At 47.4% G+C, this 22,570-nt stretch overlaps 1 long non-coding RNA gene across 1 annotated transcript in view; it reads right to left on the reverse strand.

Annotated features, from left to right (window-relative positions):
- Positions 1–8,532: 8,532 nt before the first annotated feature.
- LOC119950646 overlaps positions 8,533–22,570 on the reverse strand; it is a 106,951-nt gene continuing 92,913 nt past the window's right edge. Inside the window, exon 3 of the long non-coding RNA XR_005457381.1 lies at positions 8,533–8,995. This is a non-coding gene — a long non-coding RNA (uncharacterized LOC119950646). The remainder of the gene's footprint in view (positions 8,996–22,570) is intronic.

Raw genomic sequence — 22,570 nt, forward strand, 5'->3', positions numbered from 1 at the left:
CAATTCTATTGCCTGATAAGTGAAATTACTTTTTAATATTGTAGAACTTGGATTAATAAAATTTTTAAAGCTTTCTTTTACACATCGTACTGTCACTATCGGGTTCAGCGATTCAATACAGAGTATAGTGAATGGGTCAATGGGCATGGAATTGCAATAGCTTGGTACAGGGGGCATGAGAGGCCATAGCGAATGGGTGGAAAGGCAAAGCTTGGCATCTGGGCATGAGGTGACATGGATGATGCATGAGGTGTGTTTGGAGGCTGAGGGGATATGATTGGAGACTGGAGTTCAACGTCAATGGAGTGGGAGAGTTTTGCAAACTGAGGGAGTTCAGTGAGGAGGGGGGTGAGATGATCCTTTGCCTTTCCTAAGAGTAAAATATTACTGGAATTTGTGATAAGTTGAACAAATATACCAAAGAAAATAAATAATTGAATAAAATAATGAAATAGTTCATTAAAGCATATAAACATGGCAGGACACGTGATGTGCAGCATATCACACATTCTGGATACCAATGTTCGTAGAATCACAGAATCGTTCAATCCTTACAGTGCAGAAGGAAGCCATTCGGGCTATTGAGACTGGACTGACCCTCCTAAAGAGTACCGTACCTAGGCCTACTATCCTACCCTATTCCCATTGCCCTGTGCATTAATCATGGCCAATCTACCTAACCTGTACATCTTCGGACTGTAGGAGGAAACCAGAGAACCCGAAGGAAACCCACACAGTCATAGGGAGAGCGTGCAAACTCCGCACATACTGTCATCCAAGGTCCAAATCGAACCCGAGTCCCTGGCGCTGTGAGGCAGCAGTGCTAACCACTGTGCCACCATGCCGCCCGTCCAGGGCAAGCGTGTAAGCTGTAAGTGTCTACAGCTCGAGGAGCTTCAACTCAGAGTCATTGAACTGAATGCTGATCTGTGGACACTGTGACATATCAGGGCTTGGTCGAGTTCCTGAATGTTTTGTATCATGGAGCAGTCACATTCCTTCTGATTTGGAAGGTGCTCAAGAACAGGATGGTGTGACTGCAGCCGAGTTAGGTAAGAGGACTCAAAGGACTGGAGTGAAGTAGTATCAGTCTCTTCAGTTGTCCAACAGGTTTGAGGGTCTTTCAGCTCATTTCAATGAGTGTATGGGCTGCATGGTGAATGACCTGACAGATAAAGGCAGTATGATACAGGAAGCTATTCAAGTTACGGGAACAGATAAGAGTGCAGCTGTAGTAGGGGACAGTACAGCCAGATGGATTGACATTGTTCTCTGCAGCTAGAAATTAGAGTACAGACATCTGTGTTTCCTGCCAGATGCCAGGATTCAGTACATCTGCTCAGGGCTGGAGAGGAACTTGCAGTGGGATGGGATGGATCCAGTGGCTGTGGTCCATGTAGGTACTAACAACAGGCAGGCTGAGGAATGAGGTTCCGTATAGTCAGTATGAGGAACTAAGTGCCAAATTAAGAAGCGAAATCTCCAAGGTAATAATTTCTGGATTATTATCTGAGCCAGCCATGTGCAAATCGGCATAGGACAAATAAGCTGCGGGAAGTGAATGTGTGGCTCAAAGACTGGTGTGGGAGAAGTGGGTTCCATTCGTGGGGGACTGGCCCTAGTACTGGGGAAAGTGGGATTTGTACCGTTACACCTGAACAGTGCTGAGGATAATGTTCTCGTGCATAAGTAAGGAAGTAGAAGGAGTTTTAAATTGAATAGGGCATCAAATTTTGGGAAGATGTGGTAAACTAAAGAGTGGAAAGAAGGCAAGAGAGATAGAGACTAATATGTGAAACGACGGGAAGGGACAGAGAGTACAAATCTCAGAGTAAATCAGCAGATTGGGCTAGATGCTACAAAATAATAAAAGGCCAATACCAAAGGCAGCACAGACGCAGCGATCAACCTTCAATCACCCATGGGATGGGCCCAGCCCCGGGCACATGTCCGCGGTCAGGTGTGCGTGGGCACGGTGTGTCAGGTGGGGGGGGGGGGGGGGGAAACGTGGGGTACATGTCTGGGAGGATGATACATGGGATTGGTGGTTGGCCCGCAGCTCAGAACAAAAATCCAGAGGCATCAACCTGGTTGTGTTGATGGTATTTTAATGTTCACCTTGCAAGTTTACACCAGTGCCCCACTATCCCGATGTTTCCGCCCCACTATCCCCACCCTCCCTCACTCACCACACTCCACCCCTTACCACCACCGACCCTCGCCCCCGAGTGCCCCCAATGTGCTTGGCTTTTCTTGCTGTAACACCACGTCTAGGTGTGTCCACAGGATGCACATCGGAAGGGTGGCAGCCAGCAGGCCTTCGATGCCCCTGACGAGCATCCTCTAGGGGCGCTGGGGATGCAGGGCCCCGGTTCACTTGTCGGCAGCACATGCACAGCCGTGCCGCCCTCTCCAGATGCTGGCTGCAAGACACAGCCTCATTAGAGGTGTGGAACTCGGGATTGCTGGTGACCACTATCGCCAATCCACAGGATGGATCCGCGTTCACCTTGGGATGGAGGGGCAGCTGGATTGAGCCCCTGCTGCTCCTGCATCATCTGGCTCTGCCAGCACTGGTGGCTCCCATTGTCTGCACCAGGGTGTTGATGACCTCAACGATGCTCCTCAGTCACTGGAACATGCTCTGCAGTGTCTCGGCAATGTCCCTCAGCGACTGAGACAAGCACTGCAGTGCCTCAGCCATTCCCATCTGAGAGCGGGACATGTCCCGCAGAACCTCATCAAGGTCGGTCTGGTACTGGGCCACAACCTCCATCGAGACGGACAGTCTGCCAAGGCCCTCAGACATGGCCATCACCGACTGCGCCACATCTTGGACAGCTTCACTCATGCTGCCGACGTCGTGCACCAGGCTCTCCAGTACGGTCACCACCCTAGCAGTGTTGGCCTTGGTGCCACGCATTGCCGATGACAACTCTGGCACCCGTAGTCTCTGGGACTTCTCCAATCTGCCACAGACCTGTTGGAGTGACGCTGACATCTCCCTTTGAATGTCTCGGCTGATCCCTATCGTCTCCATGAGCTCTGGGTAATGGTACCATGGCATGGACCTGGGATCCAGCAGCCCTCTGATTGCTGCCTTGCCTGGGGGTTCCTGTCCACCTGATGTACATCAGCCGCAATGTGGTGCTCACCAGATAGTGCCCCAGAAGCCTGTCCACTAATGTTTCCCGCCAAGCTGTGTGAAACTGCGCTTGTGGAGGGTGGGGATGATAGCTGTAATGCATCCACTGTGGCATCCTCGGAGTTCTCCTCCAAGGTGGGATCTTGGGAGGCGGGGGTTGGGGCCACACCAAGTGGATTAGCGCCATCAGTTGGAGAACATATGGGAGAATGAATATGTGGTCGATGGGAAGGATGGGTCAGTCTGTACGGCATTAACAACTCACATGTGACAGTCCATCCGGGTGGCATCCAGTGGATCTCACCTCTGCAGCGTGCACCAACCTCCACATTGGTGACTGCTCTGCCCTCAGCAGCCCCGTAACGTCCAGGGCCCATTCCTCGAATGTCGTGAGGATTCTAATGTCTGGCCCCTCCGCCAACCTGGACCCTCTCCCACAAATTGTAGGACAGCTCCTCCTGTGGAGACACAGAGGACATCATTAGACACACACATGGTGCACAGTGCTGGGGGTGTATGTGAAGTGAGTGTTGGGGTTAGTGTGAAGGGAGGGGAAGTGTGAAGAGTGGGCTGGGTAGGCAGATAGAGGGTTGGGGGGGGGGGGGTGGTGGGGGCACTGATCGAGTTGGGGTGGGAAGGTTCCGAGGGGGGCAGTCGTATCAACTCACCTATGCTGCCCGGTGTGGGCCATTGAGCTTCTTTTTTTTTTTAATTTTAAATTTAGATTACCCAATTATTTTTTTCCAATTAAGGGGCAATTTAGCGTGGCCAATCCACCTACTCTGCACATTTTTGTGTTGTGGGGGCGAAACCCACGCAGACACGGGGAGAATGTGCAAACTCCACACGGACAGTGACCCAGAGCCGGGATCGAACCTGGGACCTCAGCGCCGCTAACCACTAGGCCACCGTGCTGCCCTTGCCATTGAGCTTCTTGCGGCACTAGAGGCCAGTCCCCCTGGTCACACTGCCCAATCTTATAGTCGCTGTCACTTATACCAGGTGGCACTGGCTGCCCTGTGGATCACCCTCTGGGAACAGGACATCCTTCCTGGCCTCCACTGCATCTAGGAGCCTCCCAGACCTGCATCCGCAAATTGTGGGGCCTGTCGTCTTGGCACCATTGCAGCGAGCTGAATGGGGTTGGCTGTGTAAGTGCTGTTGAAGTGCTGCTCGACTTTGTTAGTGGGCTGTGGGTGAGCGCGGTCCTGGTGAATCGGCTGGCAAGCCTTCATGTGCTGCCCATGGGGGCAATGAAGCCCATGGGGCCTCATTAAGTGGACAAACTGGTGTTGAAAAGCGTGACCAGCCTCGCCGGGCTGACTGCCGGGAAGCTCACGGCAGTTCCCACTTGCCACCACACTTAAAAATCTTTCCAGAGAATCGCACCCTCTGTATCTAAATGCACTTAGCATTTAAATAAAAACCAGATGAACTGATAGATTCAAATAGAACTTAATAAATACACTCTTATTGCCATTACAGAGACATGGCTACAACTGACATAGAATATTGAAGGGTATGTGAGATTTGGAAAGAAAGGAAATTAGGAAAAGATGGAGGGATGGCTCTGTTAAGTAATGATGGTATTAGCACATTAGAGAGGGATGACCTAAGTTCAGGAAACCAGGATGTAGAGCAGTTTGGGTTGAGATGAACAATGATAAAGGAAAGGAATCACCTGTTGGAGATGTGTACAGACCCACTGGGACAGAGTATAAAATAAGATATAATGGGAGCTTGTCAGAAAGCTACAGCTATAATCATGGGATTTTAATCTGCATATACATTGGAAAATTCAAATGGGCAAAGGTAATGCAGATGAGGAGATAACAGAATGTTTTCAGGAAAGTTTCTTCAACAGCATGTTCTTGAGCCAACCGGAGGGCAGGCTCTACCAGACCTGGCTTTGCGCAATGAGATAGGATCAATTGATAACCTCATGGTGAAGGCACCGTAGGTAGCAGCGATCATAATATGCTTGAATTTTACATACAGTTTGAGGGCACAAAAGCTGAGCTAACTAAAGTGAACTGGCAAATGAGGTTAAGGGATAGGCCGATAGAGGTTCAATGTCAGACATTTAAAAGAATATTTCAGAATACACAGACACATCCCAATGAGAAAGAAAAATTCCAAGGGGTGGCCCACCATCTGTCGTTAACTAAAAAAGTTAAAGGCAGTATTAAACTTAAAGAAAAAGCAAAGCATTGCATTGACAGGTGGCAGGTCAGAAGATTGGAAAAAATATAAAGAACAGCAAAGAATGGCAGAAAGATTGATAAGGAGGTAAAAAATTAGAATATAACAGAAAGCTCGCTAGTAGTATAAAGACTGGATACTAAGTGTTTTGATAGATATTTAAGTAAGAAAAGTGATCGTTGTTTCTATTGGAAGTGCCTCTCGGGAATTGATAATGAAAAATAGGGAGACAGTGGAAACAGGTATCTTGCATCTGTCGTCACTGTAGAGGACACAAATAACATCCCAGAAATCACTGTAAAGCAGGAAATGGATGGGAAGCATGAACTCAGGATAAATTACAAGTACCAGGGATGTACGTGGTACTGAGCAAATCGTTGGGTCTGCGGGCTTGCAAATTCTCGGGTCTGGATGGATTTTACCCCAAGGTCTCAAAAGAAGTGGCAATGAATACATTGGTTTTAATTTTCAAAATCTCCCTAGATTTAGCAACGATTCCATTATACTGTAAAATAGGGAATGTAACTCCTTTATTCAAAAAGAGAGAGAGGCAGAAAGCGGGGAACTATAGACCAATTAGCCTAATATCTGTCAAAGGGAAAATTTTGTAAACTATTATTAAAGATGTTAAAGCAGGGCACTTAGAAAACACCAAGGCAATCAGGCAGAGTCCACATGGTTTTGTGAAAGAGAAATCATGTTTAAACAATTTATTGAACTTCTTTGAAGGAGTCACTTGAGCTTTGGATAAAGTTGGTGGATGTACTGTACTTATATTTCCAGAAGTCCTTTAACAAGACTTATTGCTTATAGTATAGGTGTAACATTTTGGGATTGAAGATTGGCCAGCTAACAGGAAATAGAATGTTGGCATAAATGGGTCTTTTTCTGGTTGGCAGGATGTGACAGGTGGTGTTCCGCAGGGATCAGAGCTGTGTCCTCAACATTTTACAATTTATATCAATGACTTGGAGGAAGGGACCGAAGATATGGAGCGGCATTTGCCATGCAACACGCTGCATGTTTTACGGCGATGGGAGGCAGCCCACCATTAGCCGGTGGTGGGATTTTCTTGTGCCACCGTTGTCATCGAGGTTTCCTGTTGATTGCACCCCTTGCCACCGTGAAACCCACGGTGGGAATCTGCATCAGTGGGACCGGAAGATCCAGCCAGAGTGAACGACCTGAAAGTTCGGGCTATGGTTGCTAAATTTGCTGATGACACAAAGGTAGGTAGGAAAGTAAGTTGTGAAGAGAACATAAGGAGGCTACAAAGGGACATCGATATGTTAAACGAGTGGGCAAAGACCTGGAAAATGGTGTGGAATGTGGGCAAATGTGAAATTGTTGTACACCAACCCAAAGAGGTGTCTCGATATCATTTTAACCCAAGCCACCCGCAAGAACCTGCAGCTTTGACAAAGGATCATCTGGACTCGAAACATTAGCTCTTTTCTCTCCCTACAGATGCTGCCAGACCTGCTGAGATTTTCCAGAATTTTCTCTTTGGTTTCAGATTCCAGCATCCGCAGTAATTTACTTTTATGCAAGAAACTGGGTGCGTGTGAAGTTAAAATTGACCAAGCCATTTACCTGCCCTGATACCACTGGTCTTTCATAATTGTTACCTGCATGACTGAGCAGGTGACAAGAACTGTCACCACCCCCTCCCCCCCCCACCCCACAAAGCCAGAGAAATCCTTAATGTATATCAAGTCCGGATATTTGAGTGCAATTTTTACTAATCCAACACGGTGGTGGACTGGGGATGAAAGAGGGCCAAAATGTCAGTTTAAACATTTGCTTGCTTCAGCTCAGGCATCTCTTCCATGTCCCTTCCTGATCATCGGGTTTTGGAAAGGGCAACGAAGAGTTCACACTGAGTTTGGTCGAAATAAAAACTTACTTTATTTACTCTATTATTTATAGCTCCAGTAGATCCCTACCCCGTTTTCTCTGGTCAGTGCCCTGCGAGCCGACTCTATTTATACAAAACCAAGTATTGTTAAGGGTTCCCCACCTCCTTATCAGGGGAGCTCGTACTCTGCAAGATCCTTGGGGTAGATTGTCATCCCTACCCCGTAAGACCCGCGTGGGTTATAACACAGGGGGCGGCATTCTCCCCTACCCGGCGTGACGGAGGGTCCCGGAGTAGGGGAGTGGCGCCAACCACTCAGGGGTCGTGCCTCCCCAAAGGTGGGGAGAATTCCGGTCCGGTGTGGGGCTGGAGAATTCCCCACCTTTGGGGGCCAGCCCCGCACCGGAGCGGTTGCCACCAAAAGACCGGTGCAAAAAACTGACGCCCCCGGCAGCGGGGCTGGCCGAAAGGCTTTCGCCGGCCAGCTGCCGCTGACGTCACTGCCGGCGCATGCGCGATGTGGGGTTCTCTTCCGCTTCCGCCATGGCGAAGGCCGTGGCGGACGTGGAAGAAACTAGTGCAGCCAGGGCACTGGCCCGGACTCTGAGGGGCGGCCCCGATCGCGGGCCAGGCCACCGTGGGGGCACCCCCCAGAGTTCGATCACCCCCCCGCCCCCCCAGGACCCCGGGGGCCTGCTTGCGCCGCTGAGCCCGCCGTTCCAGAGGTGGTTTAAACCTCGGCGGCGGGAGAGGCCTCCCAGCGGCGGGACTTCGGCCCATCCGGGCCGGAGAATCACCGCAGGGGCCTCTCCAATCGGAGTGGCGAGATTCCTGCCCCCGCCACTTCCCGGGTGGCGGAGAATCTCTGCCACGGCAGGGGCGGGATTTTAGGCGCCCTCAGGCGATTCTCCGACCCTGCTGTGGGTCGGAGAATTTCACCCAGGGACTCTCATGGAGTGGCCTGGCAAGCAACTGCGTCACACATCTGTTGTAGTGGCAGCACAATTCTCTGCCATATCCAGCTAGAAACAGGAGTGAAGTCAGCAATTAAAATAATTTTAGCCCATATATATGGAGTTGTTGGAAACTGACCTGCTGTTAAAATTGGGTACATGCTTTAAAGGGGTTATTTTCTGCAGAGATAAAACGTTCGCAAATTTTGCAGGTTGTGTTTTCAGGAAGGGGAGAAAAGATGAAAGATTGTATGCCACGTATTGCTATGATTATATCACCTGGTAATGGCATGTGACTGGGCAGCAATGAGTTCTGTTCTGATGACTCCATGACTTGCAGATTCAAATAGAGACTCAGGCAAGATAATTGAAGCTGGATTTTCTATTGCAAGGGTGCCCAAGCACAAATTAGCACCATCGGATAAAATATAGGCTTGATGAAATGCCTAAACTAAACAAATGTCTTCCCCTACTTCATCTATTCAGCAAAAAGTTAAGGCTAGACCGAAAGATTGTTCCAGAAGACACTTCAACCACTTCAGTAACTTCAATGCAAAATTGAAAGCAGCTCAAGTCAAAAATGTGTCTTTTCGCATTCCTACTTCCGAAGCCCAGTTCTAAATTTGATGACTGAGTAGCAATCCCAGCAGGGTAATGAGAGGCATAATGTTGGTCAGTGAGTGGCAGTCAATCGAATAAGACCCTATGTTGTGATGTTTCCCTGATTCAGATGCCAATCAACATGATTTCCCTCGGAACCTCTTGCAGAGGAGTCCAGGAGCTGGTGTCAATTGAGTGGCATCCTTTCAGGTGTGAAGATTCCAAAATGGCAGTTTTCTACAGGAGAGAGAGAGAAATAATTAAAAACATCTGATATCCCCTAATAAGGTGAATGATTTTTAACACTAGGTGTTAGAAAAGCAACCAAAATGATCAGAACGTATTTGAGAGATGACCCTTCACGAGGAATTTCTATTTTATCTCCTTGCACTTGTGACAATAATAAATATTATTATTATAAGTAGGCTTACATTAACATTGCAATGAAGTTACTGTGAAAATCCTCTGGTCGGCACACTCCAGCGCCTGTTTGGGTACACTGAGGGAGAATCAGAATGTCCAATTCACCGAATAAGCACGTCTTTCGGGATTTGTGGGAGGAAACCGGAGCAACCGGCGGAAACCCAAGCAGACACGAGGAGAACGTGCAGACTCCGCACAGACAGTGACCCAAGTTGGGACTCGAACCCGGGTCCCTGGCACTGTGAAGCAACAGTGAGCAGGTTAATAAATGTCAATAGATTTATATGACATTCCTGTGTTGACTATTTCCTAAAATTATTACAGATATAGAAACTAATCATCCATTAATATCACTAACAATAGTTTCTAGGGTTGTGCCTGTCAAGGATCTGCCACAATTTGTCTCCCAAATAGGTTTCACAAATTGACTGCCCCTGTGCCATACCAGACATTACGTTGTGCCTATGCCAGCATTTTCACATTTCATTTTTGTTGCGAGCCATTTACTACAGCAAAAGAAATCCTAACAAAACCTAAGTTGGCAATCCCAGTGGAGTCCAGAGGAAGTGCTGCACTATTAGAAGTGTTCCAGTTTGTGACGTCTCATGAGGTCTTGTTAGATCTTGTGAGGCAGAATGGCCATCGGGAATCGAGGGGGTGGCCTCTCCTGGGATCTACCTGTGGCATCCCACCCCAATTCCAGTAGGATGCGACCGTTAGATCATAACCAAAGTGTGGGAGTGTGGGTGAATACCAGTGTGGACCTCACCCAAAAAGCTGGCGGGAAACATCCCGCCAAACTTGCCCAAAATGACACTTAGAAATGTTTCGATTGAATTGCGCCCGCCGTCTTTCAGATAAGACGTTGAACGTCAAACCTATCTTCCCTTTCTGGTGGTTTCCAAACCCATGGCGAGTTCTCTCTGTACCTGGACGATATTCATCTCCCATTTAATATCATTAAAAAGGTTACAATTCTCCTGTTTGTGGCACCTAGCTAGTCCTCTAATTAGCTGTTGCAGTTCCTACATTACAGTTGTGACTACATTTCGAAGTACTTCAATGAATGCAAAACACTTTGAGATGTCCTTGAGTTAGAAAAGATGCCATATAAATGCAAGTCATTCTGAGTCTTACAAGTCGTTCTTTCTTTCCCTTCCAAGCTATAGGATTGAATTTCCTGGCTGTTCCCGCTGGCGGGATCTTCCGGTCCCGCTGATAGCGGCCCCCTGCGGTGGGTTCCCCAGCGGGACAGCGGGGGAACATCATAAAACATTGTTGACATCAGCGGGACCGGGAGATCCCACCACCAGTCAATGACAGGTCACCTCCACCACCAAAAAGGGGAGGGGGGGGTTTGCAGAAAATCACGCAGATAATTCTCTTCAGGGGTGAATTGCTGTTATAATCCATACCGCAGCAAACCCCCAGCCATAGGGAATGATTGATTACCCAGTCATGACACAATACAGAATTGTTATCTCATTAAAGGTTTCACAAAAATATAATTATGTGAACAGTAACCACCGGCCACACTTAAGTTTTCTTTTTCTTGTCACACAGTATATGTCGCTATGTATTATGGATTGATGCTTTGTTAAAAACAAAGACCCCGGGCAGCACGGTGGCACAGTGGTCAGCATTGCAGCCTACGGCGCTGAGGACCCGGGTTCGAATCCCGGCCCTGGGTCACTGTCTGTGTGGAGTTTGCACATTCTCCCCATGTTTGCGTGGGTTTCACCCCCACAACCCAAAAGATGTGCAGGATAGGTGGATTGGCCATTCTAAATTGCCCCTTAATTGGAAAAAATAATTGGGTATTCTAAATTTTGAAAAAAAAAATTTAAAGAAAAAAAATAAAAATTTAGAGTTAAAAACAAAGAACAAAGAAAAGTACAGCATAGGAACAGGTCCTTCGGCCCTCCAAGCCCGTGCCGACCATGCTGCCCAAATAAACTACAATCTTCTACAATTCCTGGGTCCGTATCCCTCTATTCCCATCCTATTCATGTTTTTGTCAAGATGCCCCTTAAATGTCACTAACATCCCTGCTTCCACCACCACCTCCGGCAGCGAGTTCCAGGCACCCACTACACTCTGTGTAAAAACCTTGCCTCGTACATCTACTCTAAACCTTGCCCCTCGCACCTTAAACCTATGCCCCCTAGTAATTGACCCCTCTACCCTGGGGAAAAGCCTCTGACGATTCACTCTGTCTATGCCCCTCATAATTTTATAGACCTCTATCAGGTCGCCCCTCAACCTCCGTCGTTCCAATGAGAACAAACCAAGTTTATTCAACCGCTCCTCATAGCTAATGCCCGCCATACCAGGCAACGTCCTGGTAAATCTCTTCTGCACCCTCTCTAAAGCCTCCACATCCTTCTGGTAGTGTGGCGACCAGAATTGAACACTATACTCCAAGTGTGGCCTAACTAAGATTCTATACAGCTGCAGCATGACTTGCCAATTCTTATACTCAATGCCCCGACCAATGAAGGCAAACATGCCGTATGCCTTCTTGACTACCTTCTCCACCTGTATTGCCCCTTTCAGTGACCTGTGGACCTGTACACAAAGATCTCTCTGACTTTCAATACTCTTTAGGGTTCTACCATTCACTGTATATTTCCTACCTGCATTAGGTAGACCTTCCAAAATGCATTACCTCACATTTGTCCACATTAAACTCCATCTGCCATCTCTCCGCCCAAGTCTCCAAACAATCTAAATCCTGCTGTATCCTCTGACAGTCTTCATCGCTATCCGCAATTCCACCAACCATCGTGTCGTCTGCAAACTTACTAATCAGACCAGTTACATTTTCCTCCAAATCATTTATATATACTACGGACAGCAAAGGTCCCAGGACTGATCCCTGCGGAACACCACTAGTCACAGCCCTCCAATTAGAAAAGCACCCTTCCATTGCTACTCTCTGCCTTCTATGACCTAGCCAGTTCTGTATCCACCTTGCCAGCTCACCCCTGATTCCATGTGGCTTCACCTTTTGTATCAGTCTACCATGAGGGACTTTGTCAAAGGCCTTACTGAAGTCCATATAGACAACATCGACTGCCCTACCTGCATCAATCATCTTTGTGACCTCTTCAAAAAACTCTATCAAGTTAGTGAGACATGACCTCCCCTTCACAAAACCATGCTGCCTCTCACTAATACGTCCATTTGCTTCCAAATGGGAGTAGATCCTGTCTCAAAGAATTCTCTCCAGTAATTTCCCTACCACTGACGTAAGGCCTGTAGTTCCCTGGATTATCCTTGCTACCTTTCTTAAACAAAGGAACAACATTGGCTATTCTCCAGTTCTCCGGGTCATCACCTGAAGGCAGTGAGGATCCAAAGATTTTTGTCAATGCCTCAGCAATTTCCTCTCTCGCCTCCTTCAGTATTTTGGGTTAGATCCCGTCAGGCCCTGGGGACTTACCTTAATATTTTTCAAGACGCCCAACACCTCGTCTTTTTGGATCTCAATGTGACCCAGGCTATCTACACACCCTTCTCCAGACTCAACATCCACCAATTCCTTCTCGTTGGTGAATACGGATGCAAAGTATTAATTTAGTACCTCGCCCATTTCCTCTGCCTCCACACATAGATTCCCTTGCCTATCCTTCAGTGGGCCAATCCTTTCCTTGGCTACCCTCTTGCTTTTAGTGCACGTGTAAAAAGCCTTGGGATTTTCCTTAACAAGATTGGACGCTTAAGATATATATACATTTCTAAGGCTTTAGAGCATGGACATGTCAGTGGAATTTTTCTGTTTGAAAGCTTGACACATTTTCAAATATTAATGAATTGTACAGTAATATTATTTATTTACTTCAATTTGCTGCCCGTTTCCATTTGCATAATTAGTTAAGGATCAGCACCATGGGCAAGGGCTACAAATGCCTGGTATATATGCCACAATTTGCCATTCTACACATAAGAGCTCAGACAATAAGGTCCAGAAATGAGTCTGTGCAGCGCTCAGCTTGGGGTCCTGGGGTGGCAGGCAGGAAACGTGCGCATTTCCAGCCAAGATGGCACCTCCTGCCATACTGGGCAAGGACAGAAATAATGTGTCCTTCACCCATGCCTGAAACATGTTGTAGGGCCAGGATTCCAGGGCCCCCTCCCACCTAGTAGGGTATGATGGTCCTGCTGAAGTAAATGATGATTTAAATGGCCCACCGCATCCGGCGATGAGGGGAGACACACCGCGGAGGGACTGTAATGTCCTGGCCTCGATGTTTTGCAGGTGCAAATACCAGGCATAATGCCTCTTGAGGCCCTCTTTCCAGGACTGAATTGGCTGATTCTCCGATCTTCGATCGCCATCACTATGCTCAGCGGTGTGCAGAGGGGGGTGGCCGACGGTGCACTGGCCCCGGGCAGCCATTGGATGGGGGCAGTGGCGTGCAGAGCATGGATCGCGCCTGCGCACCGCGGTCAGCCGGAGCGAGCCTGCGCACCGCGGTCGGCCGGAGCGCGCCTGCGCACCGCGGTCGGCCGGAGCCCCCCTGCGCACCGCGGTCGGCCAGAGCCCGCCTGCGCACCGCGGTCGGCCGGAGCGCGCCTGCGCACCGCGGTCAGCCGGAGCGAGCCTGCGCACCGCGGTCGGGTGGAGCCGGGTACCTCGCCGGGTGGAGCGCGCCTGCGCACCGTGGTCAGCCGGAGCGCGCCTGCGCACCGCGGTCGGCCGGAGCGCGCCTGCGCACCGCGGTCGGGTGGAGCCGGGTACCCCGCCGGGTGGAGTCGGGTGGAGCGCGCCTGCGCACCGCGGTCGGCAGGAGCACGCCTGCGCACCGCGGTCAGGTGGAGCGCGCCTGCGCACCGCAGTCGGGTGGAGCGCGCTGGCGCACCGCAGTCGCCGCTGGTGAAGAGGCGGCTTTGCACTCGGCGGCTGGAGAGGGAACAGAAAGGGCGCGAATTCTCCAGAATCGACGGCAATGCCACCATGGGTGAGTTTTATTTATTCTTTATCTTTATCTTTTGATCTATTTTAAAACTCTTCTCTGCACCCTCTCTGTAGCTGTCAACTTACTAAACTGTCGTGCCCAGAATTTGACATTTGGGCCAGGGGCACCCATTTGGGACAGAACCAGTATTTTATAAACATTCATCATGGCCTCTTAACTTTTGCCCTCTTACCCTTTATACTTAAAGCCCAGGGTCCTATAAATGGGAGATTCTCAGAGACTTGACTGCAAGCTGCTGGAGCTGGGATCTTGAACAGAGCTTTTATATCTGGATTTGGGGACGCTTTATGCACTGGCATAGTGCAAAAACAGGCCCCACATGACCAGGGTTTTGTGAAGAAGAAGGGATCTGGAAATGTGTTGACTGTGAAAATTATATTTGTGGAAATTGGGTGAAGTAATGCCGGTGTTTGATGAGACTTGGTGCTAAAGCTTTAGAGAAATGAAGATGGAATTTGATTTGAAGAAGTTCAACGTTTTGAAGGATATTGTGGCTGAAATGAAAGCGATACGTGCTGAATGAGCTGACCGAAATGTGTGAGATATGTCTTTGTATCTGCTATGTGTAATTTATCGGTCATATTATTGCAATTTTCCTGTTAATTCATGTTTAATTTACTTTGATTTTGGTGTAATTGCTAATATAAAAGTGAAGTCTTGTATATTGGTCTTAGTTGGGTTGTTTGTAGTTGTTTCCACAAGGGTCATAACAGTATTTCCATGACGCTGCTGCTCTTATCCTTCTCCATGGGGGTTGCAGAGGAGGGAGGCACAACTTTCGAGACATAACATCTCACCCATTGCAGCAAAGCAAAATGACTGAAGAAGAGAACAATATCCCTAGAATCCCAGCGCTAAGGGGAAATTGACTAACTTACAGCGCAATTTAACCTCAGGCAGCCGTCCTATACCTTAGAGATGGCAAAGATAAAGAGGTCAGTGAATAGCTCTAGAACGGGTGCAACTACGTTTTTTATAGGTTTCTTGGTGATATTTAATGAAATATTTACGTGGGATGTAGTAAGAGTGAAGCCTGGATGATCAGAGGACTGCTATGGCATTTAATCTCGGAATAGGAGACATTTATTCCTTAACATGCTAATATTCGAATACAGATACCACTAATTTGCAAGTCTATGATATAAATTGCACAAAATTATCAGTGGAGAATCAGTGTGAAATAATTTGATACGAAGGAACAAAGAAATGACATATGGTTTATCCGTCTGCAACTGACCGATTGTTTACCATTTTCTTCCCATTTTTTTGAGATAGAAAATGAAATGTTAAGAGCATTTCGTGTACAACCGAGTATTTGTCGTCTGTGTCAAACTTTGGAAAGGAAGACGGTTTCTCCACTTGGATAAAATTAAATCCAACAATACCTGACCATGAGAAAAGCCCTTCTCATAGAGCTCACATGAGGGAATACCTGAACCTCGTAGTTCGACTCCATCATTCAACTACGATAGATGCTGAACTTCAACAGCAAATGTCTGCTGAAAAGAAAAGATGGAAAGCTATAACTGAACGGATTGTCGAGGTTATATCCTTTCTGGCAAAACAGAATCTGGCCTATCGTGGACATCGAGGAGAAGGAATATCTGGGTTATCAGAGCCAGGGGAGACAGTCAGTGAAAATACAGGAAACTTTCTAGCAACAATCAGACTTTTGGCCAAATATGATGACATCTTAGCAAAACACTTGTAGAGAGGGAAAGAGAAACCAAAAAGTGTCACCTACTTGTCCAACAGAATTCAAAACGAAATAATCAATCTTCTTGGTGAAACTGTCAAGAAAAATATAATTTCCGAAATTAAGGACGCAAAATATTTTAGCATAATGCTGGATTCAACTCCAGATATTGCCCATGAAGATCAGGTTTCTGAAATTCTGCGTTACGTTCATATTGATGAAAACAGAAAAGTAGAAATAAAGGAGACATTTCTGGGATTTTTTCAAGTCAACAAGAAAGATGCAGTCAGCCTGGTAAATAAAATTCAGGAAAAATTGGAAGAAGTCAAAATTTCCATGAATGACTGTCGTGGTCAAGCATATGATAACGCAGCAGTTATGGCTGGAGTGAGAGGAGGTGTTCAACAAAAAATTCTTGAAGTTAACCCAAAAGCTGTGTTTGTGAACTGCGAGAACCACAGCCTCAATTTGGTCTGTGTCCATGCAAGTGAGGTGCAACCTGTTGTTGTTACATTTTTTGGCATTCTAGAAAAACTCTTTACTTTTTTTTCTTCATCTACTTCTCGTTGGGAAGTGTTAAAATCATTTGTCACTCGGACTGTGAAAAGACAGTGTGACACAAGATGGAGTTCCAGCCATGATGCTGTGCAAGTAATCCACGAAGAGTGTGACAACGTTATTGCAAGCTTTCAACACCTGCTGGAAGGAGAATTTTCAAGGGAAACTAAATCTGATGCAGGATCGCTACTCAACTCTATTCAACAGTTCCCGTTTATAGCTTTATTAAATTTTTGGTACTCAGTTTTATCATCAGTGGAGAAAGTCTCAAAACGTTTGCAGGATCCGAAAATGGGGTTCCATGAAGCTTCTTGTGATCTGAGAGGACTTATTCATATCTTGAATATGAAGAATGACGAAATTATCCACAATGCAATAAATTTAGCCAATGAATATTGTGAAAATTGGGGAATACCAATTGCACGAACAAGGAGAAGAAGAAGAATGCCTGGAGAGTCAGCAAGAGATAGTGGACTGACGGCACAAGAAGAAATGAATAGAGTAATGGTAGAGATTGTGAACAGATTAAAAACTGAAATTGAAGACTGCAGTGTCTTTTATAGCATAAACAGGCAAATGGCCGCTGGAAGATGGATTCAGTGTTGATGGTGGTGGATGGGGTGTCAATCAAGCAGCCTGTTTATTCCTGGATGGCCTTCAGCTTCCTGGGTGCTGTTGGAGCTACATGTATCCCAGAAAATGCACACCATTCCCAATTTCACACATCTGCCTTGCAAATGTATGGATCATTTCACTTTATGAGGATCCTGTGTTTTTCTTGCTGGTGTGCACACTGCTCCCACCCTCCTTCTGGGGGGCCAAGGCTGGGCCTGTGTCCCCATGACTGAAGCCTGCACATGGAGGCTTTACTCTTTGCTAAGGCTCATGCGAGCCATGTGCGAGAAGCCTTCTTCTCACATTATTGCCCTTCCCTCCACTGTCCTTTGGATCCAATCAAGAGATCATTGGCTTGTAAGGATAGATGATCATCCTCAAAAGCCTTGCCTCCCTGATGAATCCACACCTGTCACATTGCCCACCCTGACCCTGCCCACTCCCCAGATCCGTGTTAAAGTTTTTATCCCTCCACTGACTCCCCAGACGATACCTATTCCCATCACACCCGAATCCACATCATCCCACCTGTTTTGTTATGCTCTTGACGTAGCATAAGCTGCTTCCTTGATGTGCACTCTGACAAAGGAAGGTTCAGACTTGGAGATAGCTTTAACACATTTATTAAACTGTTAACAATTCTCCTACTGGGATTCGACTCTCCTGTTAATCCTCCTATAGCTACTCAGACTGACGAACCAGTCTGCTACAATCCACATGGTGGGTGTGATGTGTTTCAAATCAACCCTGTGTTCTCACTGAGAGTCTCCACTGGAAAGAGGAAGATCATGTGTGCTGTGTCCTTATATATGGGCTGGTGTAATGCCCTCCTGTGGTAGTGTCACCTCTGTGTGTGTCGTGACTGCCCATTAGTCATGTTCTATCTTACTGACCTATTGGTTGAGTGTCTGTGTGTCATGTCTCTGGTGCTCCCTCTAGTGTTTATCTAGTCTACGTATATTTACATTAACCCCTTGTGTATTTACAGTGATGCATATCACCACACCACCAACCCCATCTCAACGGCCCCCTCTCATTGGCACAGTGCCCTCCCACTGCCTTAGTACCCTAGTTCACCCCGCAAGACTCCAGCATTGACCCATCCTTCTGAACATTCGCCCCACCCTGCACTACAAGGTTTTCTGGTTCCCCTTCCCCCCTGTCTTCTCCCACACACCCTTTGTATTCCAATTGTTTTCTCGTTGCGTGCCGCACCTGGGATTGTCTGGTCCTCCAGTTGGCGACTTCTGTGGTAAATGTTCTCTAAGCATGTGAATCGTGCCGGCGTGAATTCCCACTTGGGGGGAGGAAGCGGGGTGAAAAATATGCCAAATAGGTGGAACATTCCAGCCCATTACTGATTTTAAATAACATTAAATATATGCAAATCTGGTTCCTGGCAATATTCAGCTGGAACAGAAGCCGCCCATCATGATAGTTGGGAGCACAAGTTCCCGCCATCCTTTCCCTCTGTCGGATGATCTCCCCTCCCCCTGCCCCACTACATTCACACCTCCTCTGGCCACAAACTCCACCACTGGCGGGGAGGGGAAATTCTTGTCTCAGTGTCCATTCCAGCTGAGTCTGAAGGAATCCGATGAATTGCGAGCAAAAGCTTCAAATTTTGGAAATCAGGATCTGAAACAGCTGGAGGTTCGCAATCAGGTTCGTCGGCAATCGTAGAGAGGTCAATGTTTTGGACCAGGCCCTTTTCAGAACAGGAAAATGAAATTCACTGGAATTTTCATGGAAGTCGAGGAAAGAATAAAAAAAGATACATACTTGATTGTAATTTGGCAAACCTCAGGAAATATCTGTCTGATAGATTAAAAATTGTATGTCCATGATTACCTCATAACAACCTTTTCCATTCCAATCTCCATATTTAGAATGAGATCTATCCATGTAAACTTACAATGTTGTTAATACTTCTAGGTGAGGCAGTGTGTTGTGGTATTATCACTGGACTAGTAATCCAGAAACCTAGGTAGGGTTTTAGGGACCTGGGTTCGAAATCCACTGTGGCAGACGGTGATATTTAAATTCAATACGAACCTGAAATCAAATAACGATGACACTGAAACCATTGTGACTGTTTATAAAAACCCATCTGGTTCACTAATATCATCCCTTACCTGGTCTAACACTTAAATGCCCTCTGAAATGGCTGTTTAAGCTATTCAGTTCAAGGCCAATTATGGATGGCCACATCCCATGAATGAGAATTTTAAAAACCAGGCATACCTCATAGATTTGGCAATATAGTAGAAGAAATTGAAATCAGGTCAGGTGATCCTTCAGGGATACAAATGGAACGACTGAGGAAAGAAAATTGGGAAGCCGACACCAGGAAACCCAAATGGATCCAAGAATGCAGACCGCTGCCAAAACCCAGTGGCAATATCACATTAGGATTCCGTGCAAAGGAAAATTCTATATTAAATGCTTTATTCTGAACAGTCTTTAAGCAGCAGTCTCAATCCACCACAACAAGGGACAACTAAGCAACATAGGAAAGAGTGCAAACATTTTCCCCTGTAACACACACAGTTATGTAGTGTCTCAGAAGTGCCCTTTTATGCTTGGATGTTGTGCATGTGGGACAGACTGTACAATGACCTGGATTTCTACTGATTGAACATCACACAACTGACAAACATGGGAGCTGTTACTAACAGCCTTGGTTACTGAGCTTTCTACAATTGTTGTAGAAGAATCCGAGTAGCCTGCTTTGATGAATAACATTATGGCCAGACATTTATATGTGTGTGTGTGTGTGTGAGACCCAGCCACCGCAGTGGGTTCTTGGCGGAAGCGTGAAATTGCAGGGTTGGAATTCCCTCCATGCTCCTGCTTGGCCCAGTCTCGCAGTGATTTCCTGCAGAAGCTGCGCCCTCAGCCTCAGGCAGTTCTCTGTGCAGTTCCTCTTCCGGGCACTGCAGTGCTGTTGCTGGAGGGACTGGACAGCTGCCGGGCAATGTGACTGCCCGGCAAGCCCCCTGAAGCAGGATTTGCTCCTCCTGGGGTCTCCACCAGCCTAGAAATTCAGGCCTCTGTGAGGTTGTACGGTTTCAGTGCATCCTGTCTCACACAGCAGTTCCAATATTTTCTTTCGCAGGCAGAAACAAAAGGCACGGGTAGAAATCCCAGTGGCGCCATTTGTGGCAGAGCAGAGCCTCAGCCTGTTGCTTCATTTATACCATGACTTTGCCACGAACCCTGCACTTGGGGTTATGTTGGAATGAGTATTCTGCACCAAAGGTGATCATCCAGTATTATCATTGGATTCTGAGCCTCAGACATGGCTCTATAGAAGGGACACTTTAGAAAAGGGCTTCACTTTTGATCCAACCCTGGGCAGAGACAGAAGTGAACAGTAATCAATCCCCTTCTTCATTGTTGGGTCGAGAGGTGTCACAGAATGGCACTGCTACAGCCATGGACCCTGTAGCCACCTGGGTTGGCCACTTCCCAACTTTAAAATGGAGATCCGCTACGAATGCAGGGACAAAGGGCCAAACGCAGGAAAACAAGCAGGTGCAAAATCTCCTGTATATTAGAACTTGCAGAAACCCAGACAGCACTGAAACTAACAACCATCGACATATTGATGAGCGATCCCCGGGAACAATTGGAAACATTTAAGATAATCAAGACCAAGCCAGACTCCCCAGGCGCCAGCGGGAGCCAAGACAAAGGAAGGCCAACGGACACTTAGGAACCGCCCAGCGATCAGGGAACAGCCCCAGTATTGGGGAAATCAAATAAATTGATTGGAACATGGTCCAATCAATTGGAACCAGGTCTGCCCAAAAAGGCACGAAGCCCCTGGGGACTATAAAATAGAGTCCCCAAGTTCAGTTCGATCTTCTTGGCAGGGTCTCTCAGCAGCTCGAAACAACTCTTGACCGTGACCTGCCTAGCAGCTGCACCAACCAATTAAGTGTCCAGTCAACGCACCCTACGAGATAGGCGCTCCTAACCATTAGTCAATACCAGCTGGCAGCCTGCAGACTCAGAATCAAACGAAAGGCCATTTGTTCCCCTGACCTGGTGGGCCAGTTTCCAAAGCTAAGTATTGGCCTTTTAGTGTTAGAGATAGTCTAGTAAGTAGTATTTTATGCATGAGTAGCGATTGACTGTGTCTATAATAAATGTGTTTTGATTTGAACCTTACTAACTGGTGTATTGAGTTATTGATCAGCATTTGAACTTGAACCTCGTGGTGGTATCATAAAGATACCTGGCGACTCTAGAGCAAAGGTTATAAAACAGAGCAATTAAGTGTAAAGCACACTTAGCACAACAAGCAACAACCCCACGTGGCTTATTAAAGGTATACCTGGCAAGATTCCTGGCACAGCCCAGGAATGCCCTCAGACATGACCAAAATTGTTGTTACGATACATGGGATTAGTGGAGTGGGATGCAGATAGAACAAGCTCAAAAAGTAATTCTCCTTCTCTCTTCCATGGGGCAAGGAAGCAACAAATCTGGGTGATATGCCAAACACTTATACCTTTACTATTCTATCTGATTGCTATCCTAAGAAAAAGCACAATTTCTAGGCTTTTGCTCAATAAGAGATCATGGATAAATGAGGAAGACATAACATTTACATGGCTCCTATTCCTAATTACTATCCAATGACTCCAGCTGGAAATTATGTACTGGTGAGACTCAATTATCTTGCCCTCTACAGTCAAGTCCACTATAAAAGATGTGATAACAGGAAAATTAGAAAATATCAATGGGATTGGATGAAGACAACATGGATTTATGAAAGGGAAATCATGTTTGACAAACTTGCTGGGGTTTTATGAGGACGTGATTAATTAAATAGGTTGTGGATGAGGTGTATTTGGATTTTCAGAGTTTTTGTTAAAGTCCCACATATAGTAAGCAGTTAAAGCTTTTGTTAAAGTCCCACCTTGGGCGTGATTCTCCGCTCCCCACGCAGGGTGGGAGAATCGCGGGAGGGCTGGGCGACTCACGACACCCCCCCCCCCCCCCGCGATTCTCCCACCCCCCCGTTCGCCAAATCGCCGCTCGCCGTTTTTCACAGCGACCGGCGATTCTCCGGCCCAGATGGGTTGAGCGGCCTGCCGTTCCCGACCGGTTCATGACGGCGGCAACCACACCTGGTTGTTGCCGCCATGAACATGGGTGCCAGATGCTCGTTTGAGGCTTGTGGGGGTCGGAGAGGGGAGTGGGCACCACGGCCGTGCTCGAGAGGGGACTGCCCCGCGATCGGTGCCCACCGATCGTTGGGCCGGCGTCTCAAAGGGATGCACTCTTTCCCCTCCGCCGCCCCACAAGATCAAGCCGCCACGTCTTGCGGGGCAGCAGAGGGGAAGACGGCAACCGCGCATGCGTGGGTTGGAGCCGTCAGCCGTCGTGACGTCAGCCGCGCATGCGCGGGTTGGATCCGGCCAACCTGCACATGCGCGGCTGATGTCACTTAGGTGCCGCCGTCGCGTCATTCTCGGCGCGCAGCCTTGGTGCAAGCATCAAGGCCCGGCGGGCGAGAATAACAGA

This window comes from Scyliorhinus canicula, chromosome 16 (genome assembly GCF_902713615.1).
Source record: "Scyliorhinus canicula chromosome 16, sScyCan1.1, whole genome shotgun sequence".
NCBI classification, from domain to species: domain Eukaryota; kingdom Metazoa; phylum Chordata; class Chondrichthyes; order Carcharhiniformes; family Scyliorhinidae; genus Scyliorhinus; species Scyliorhinus canicula.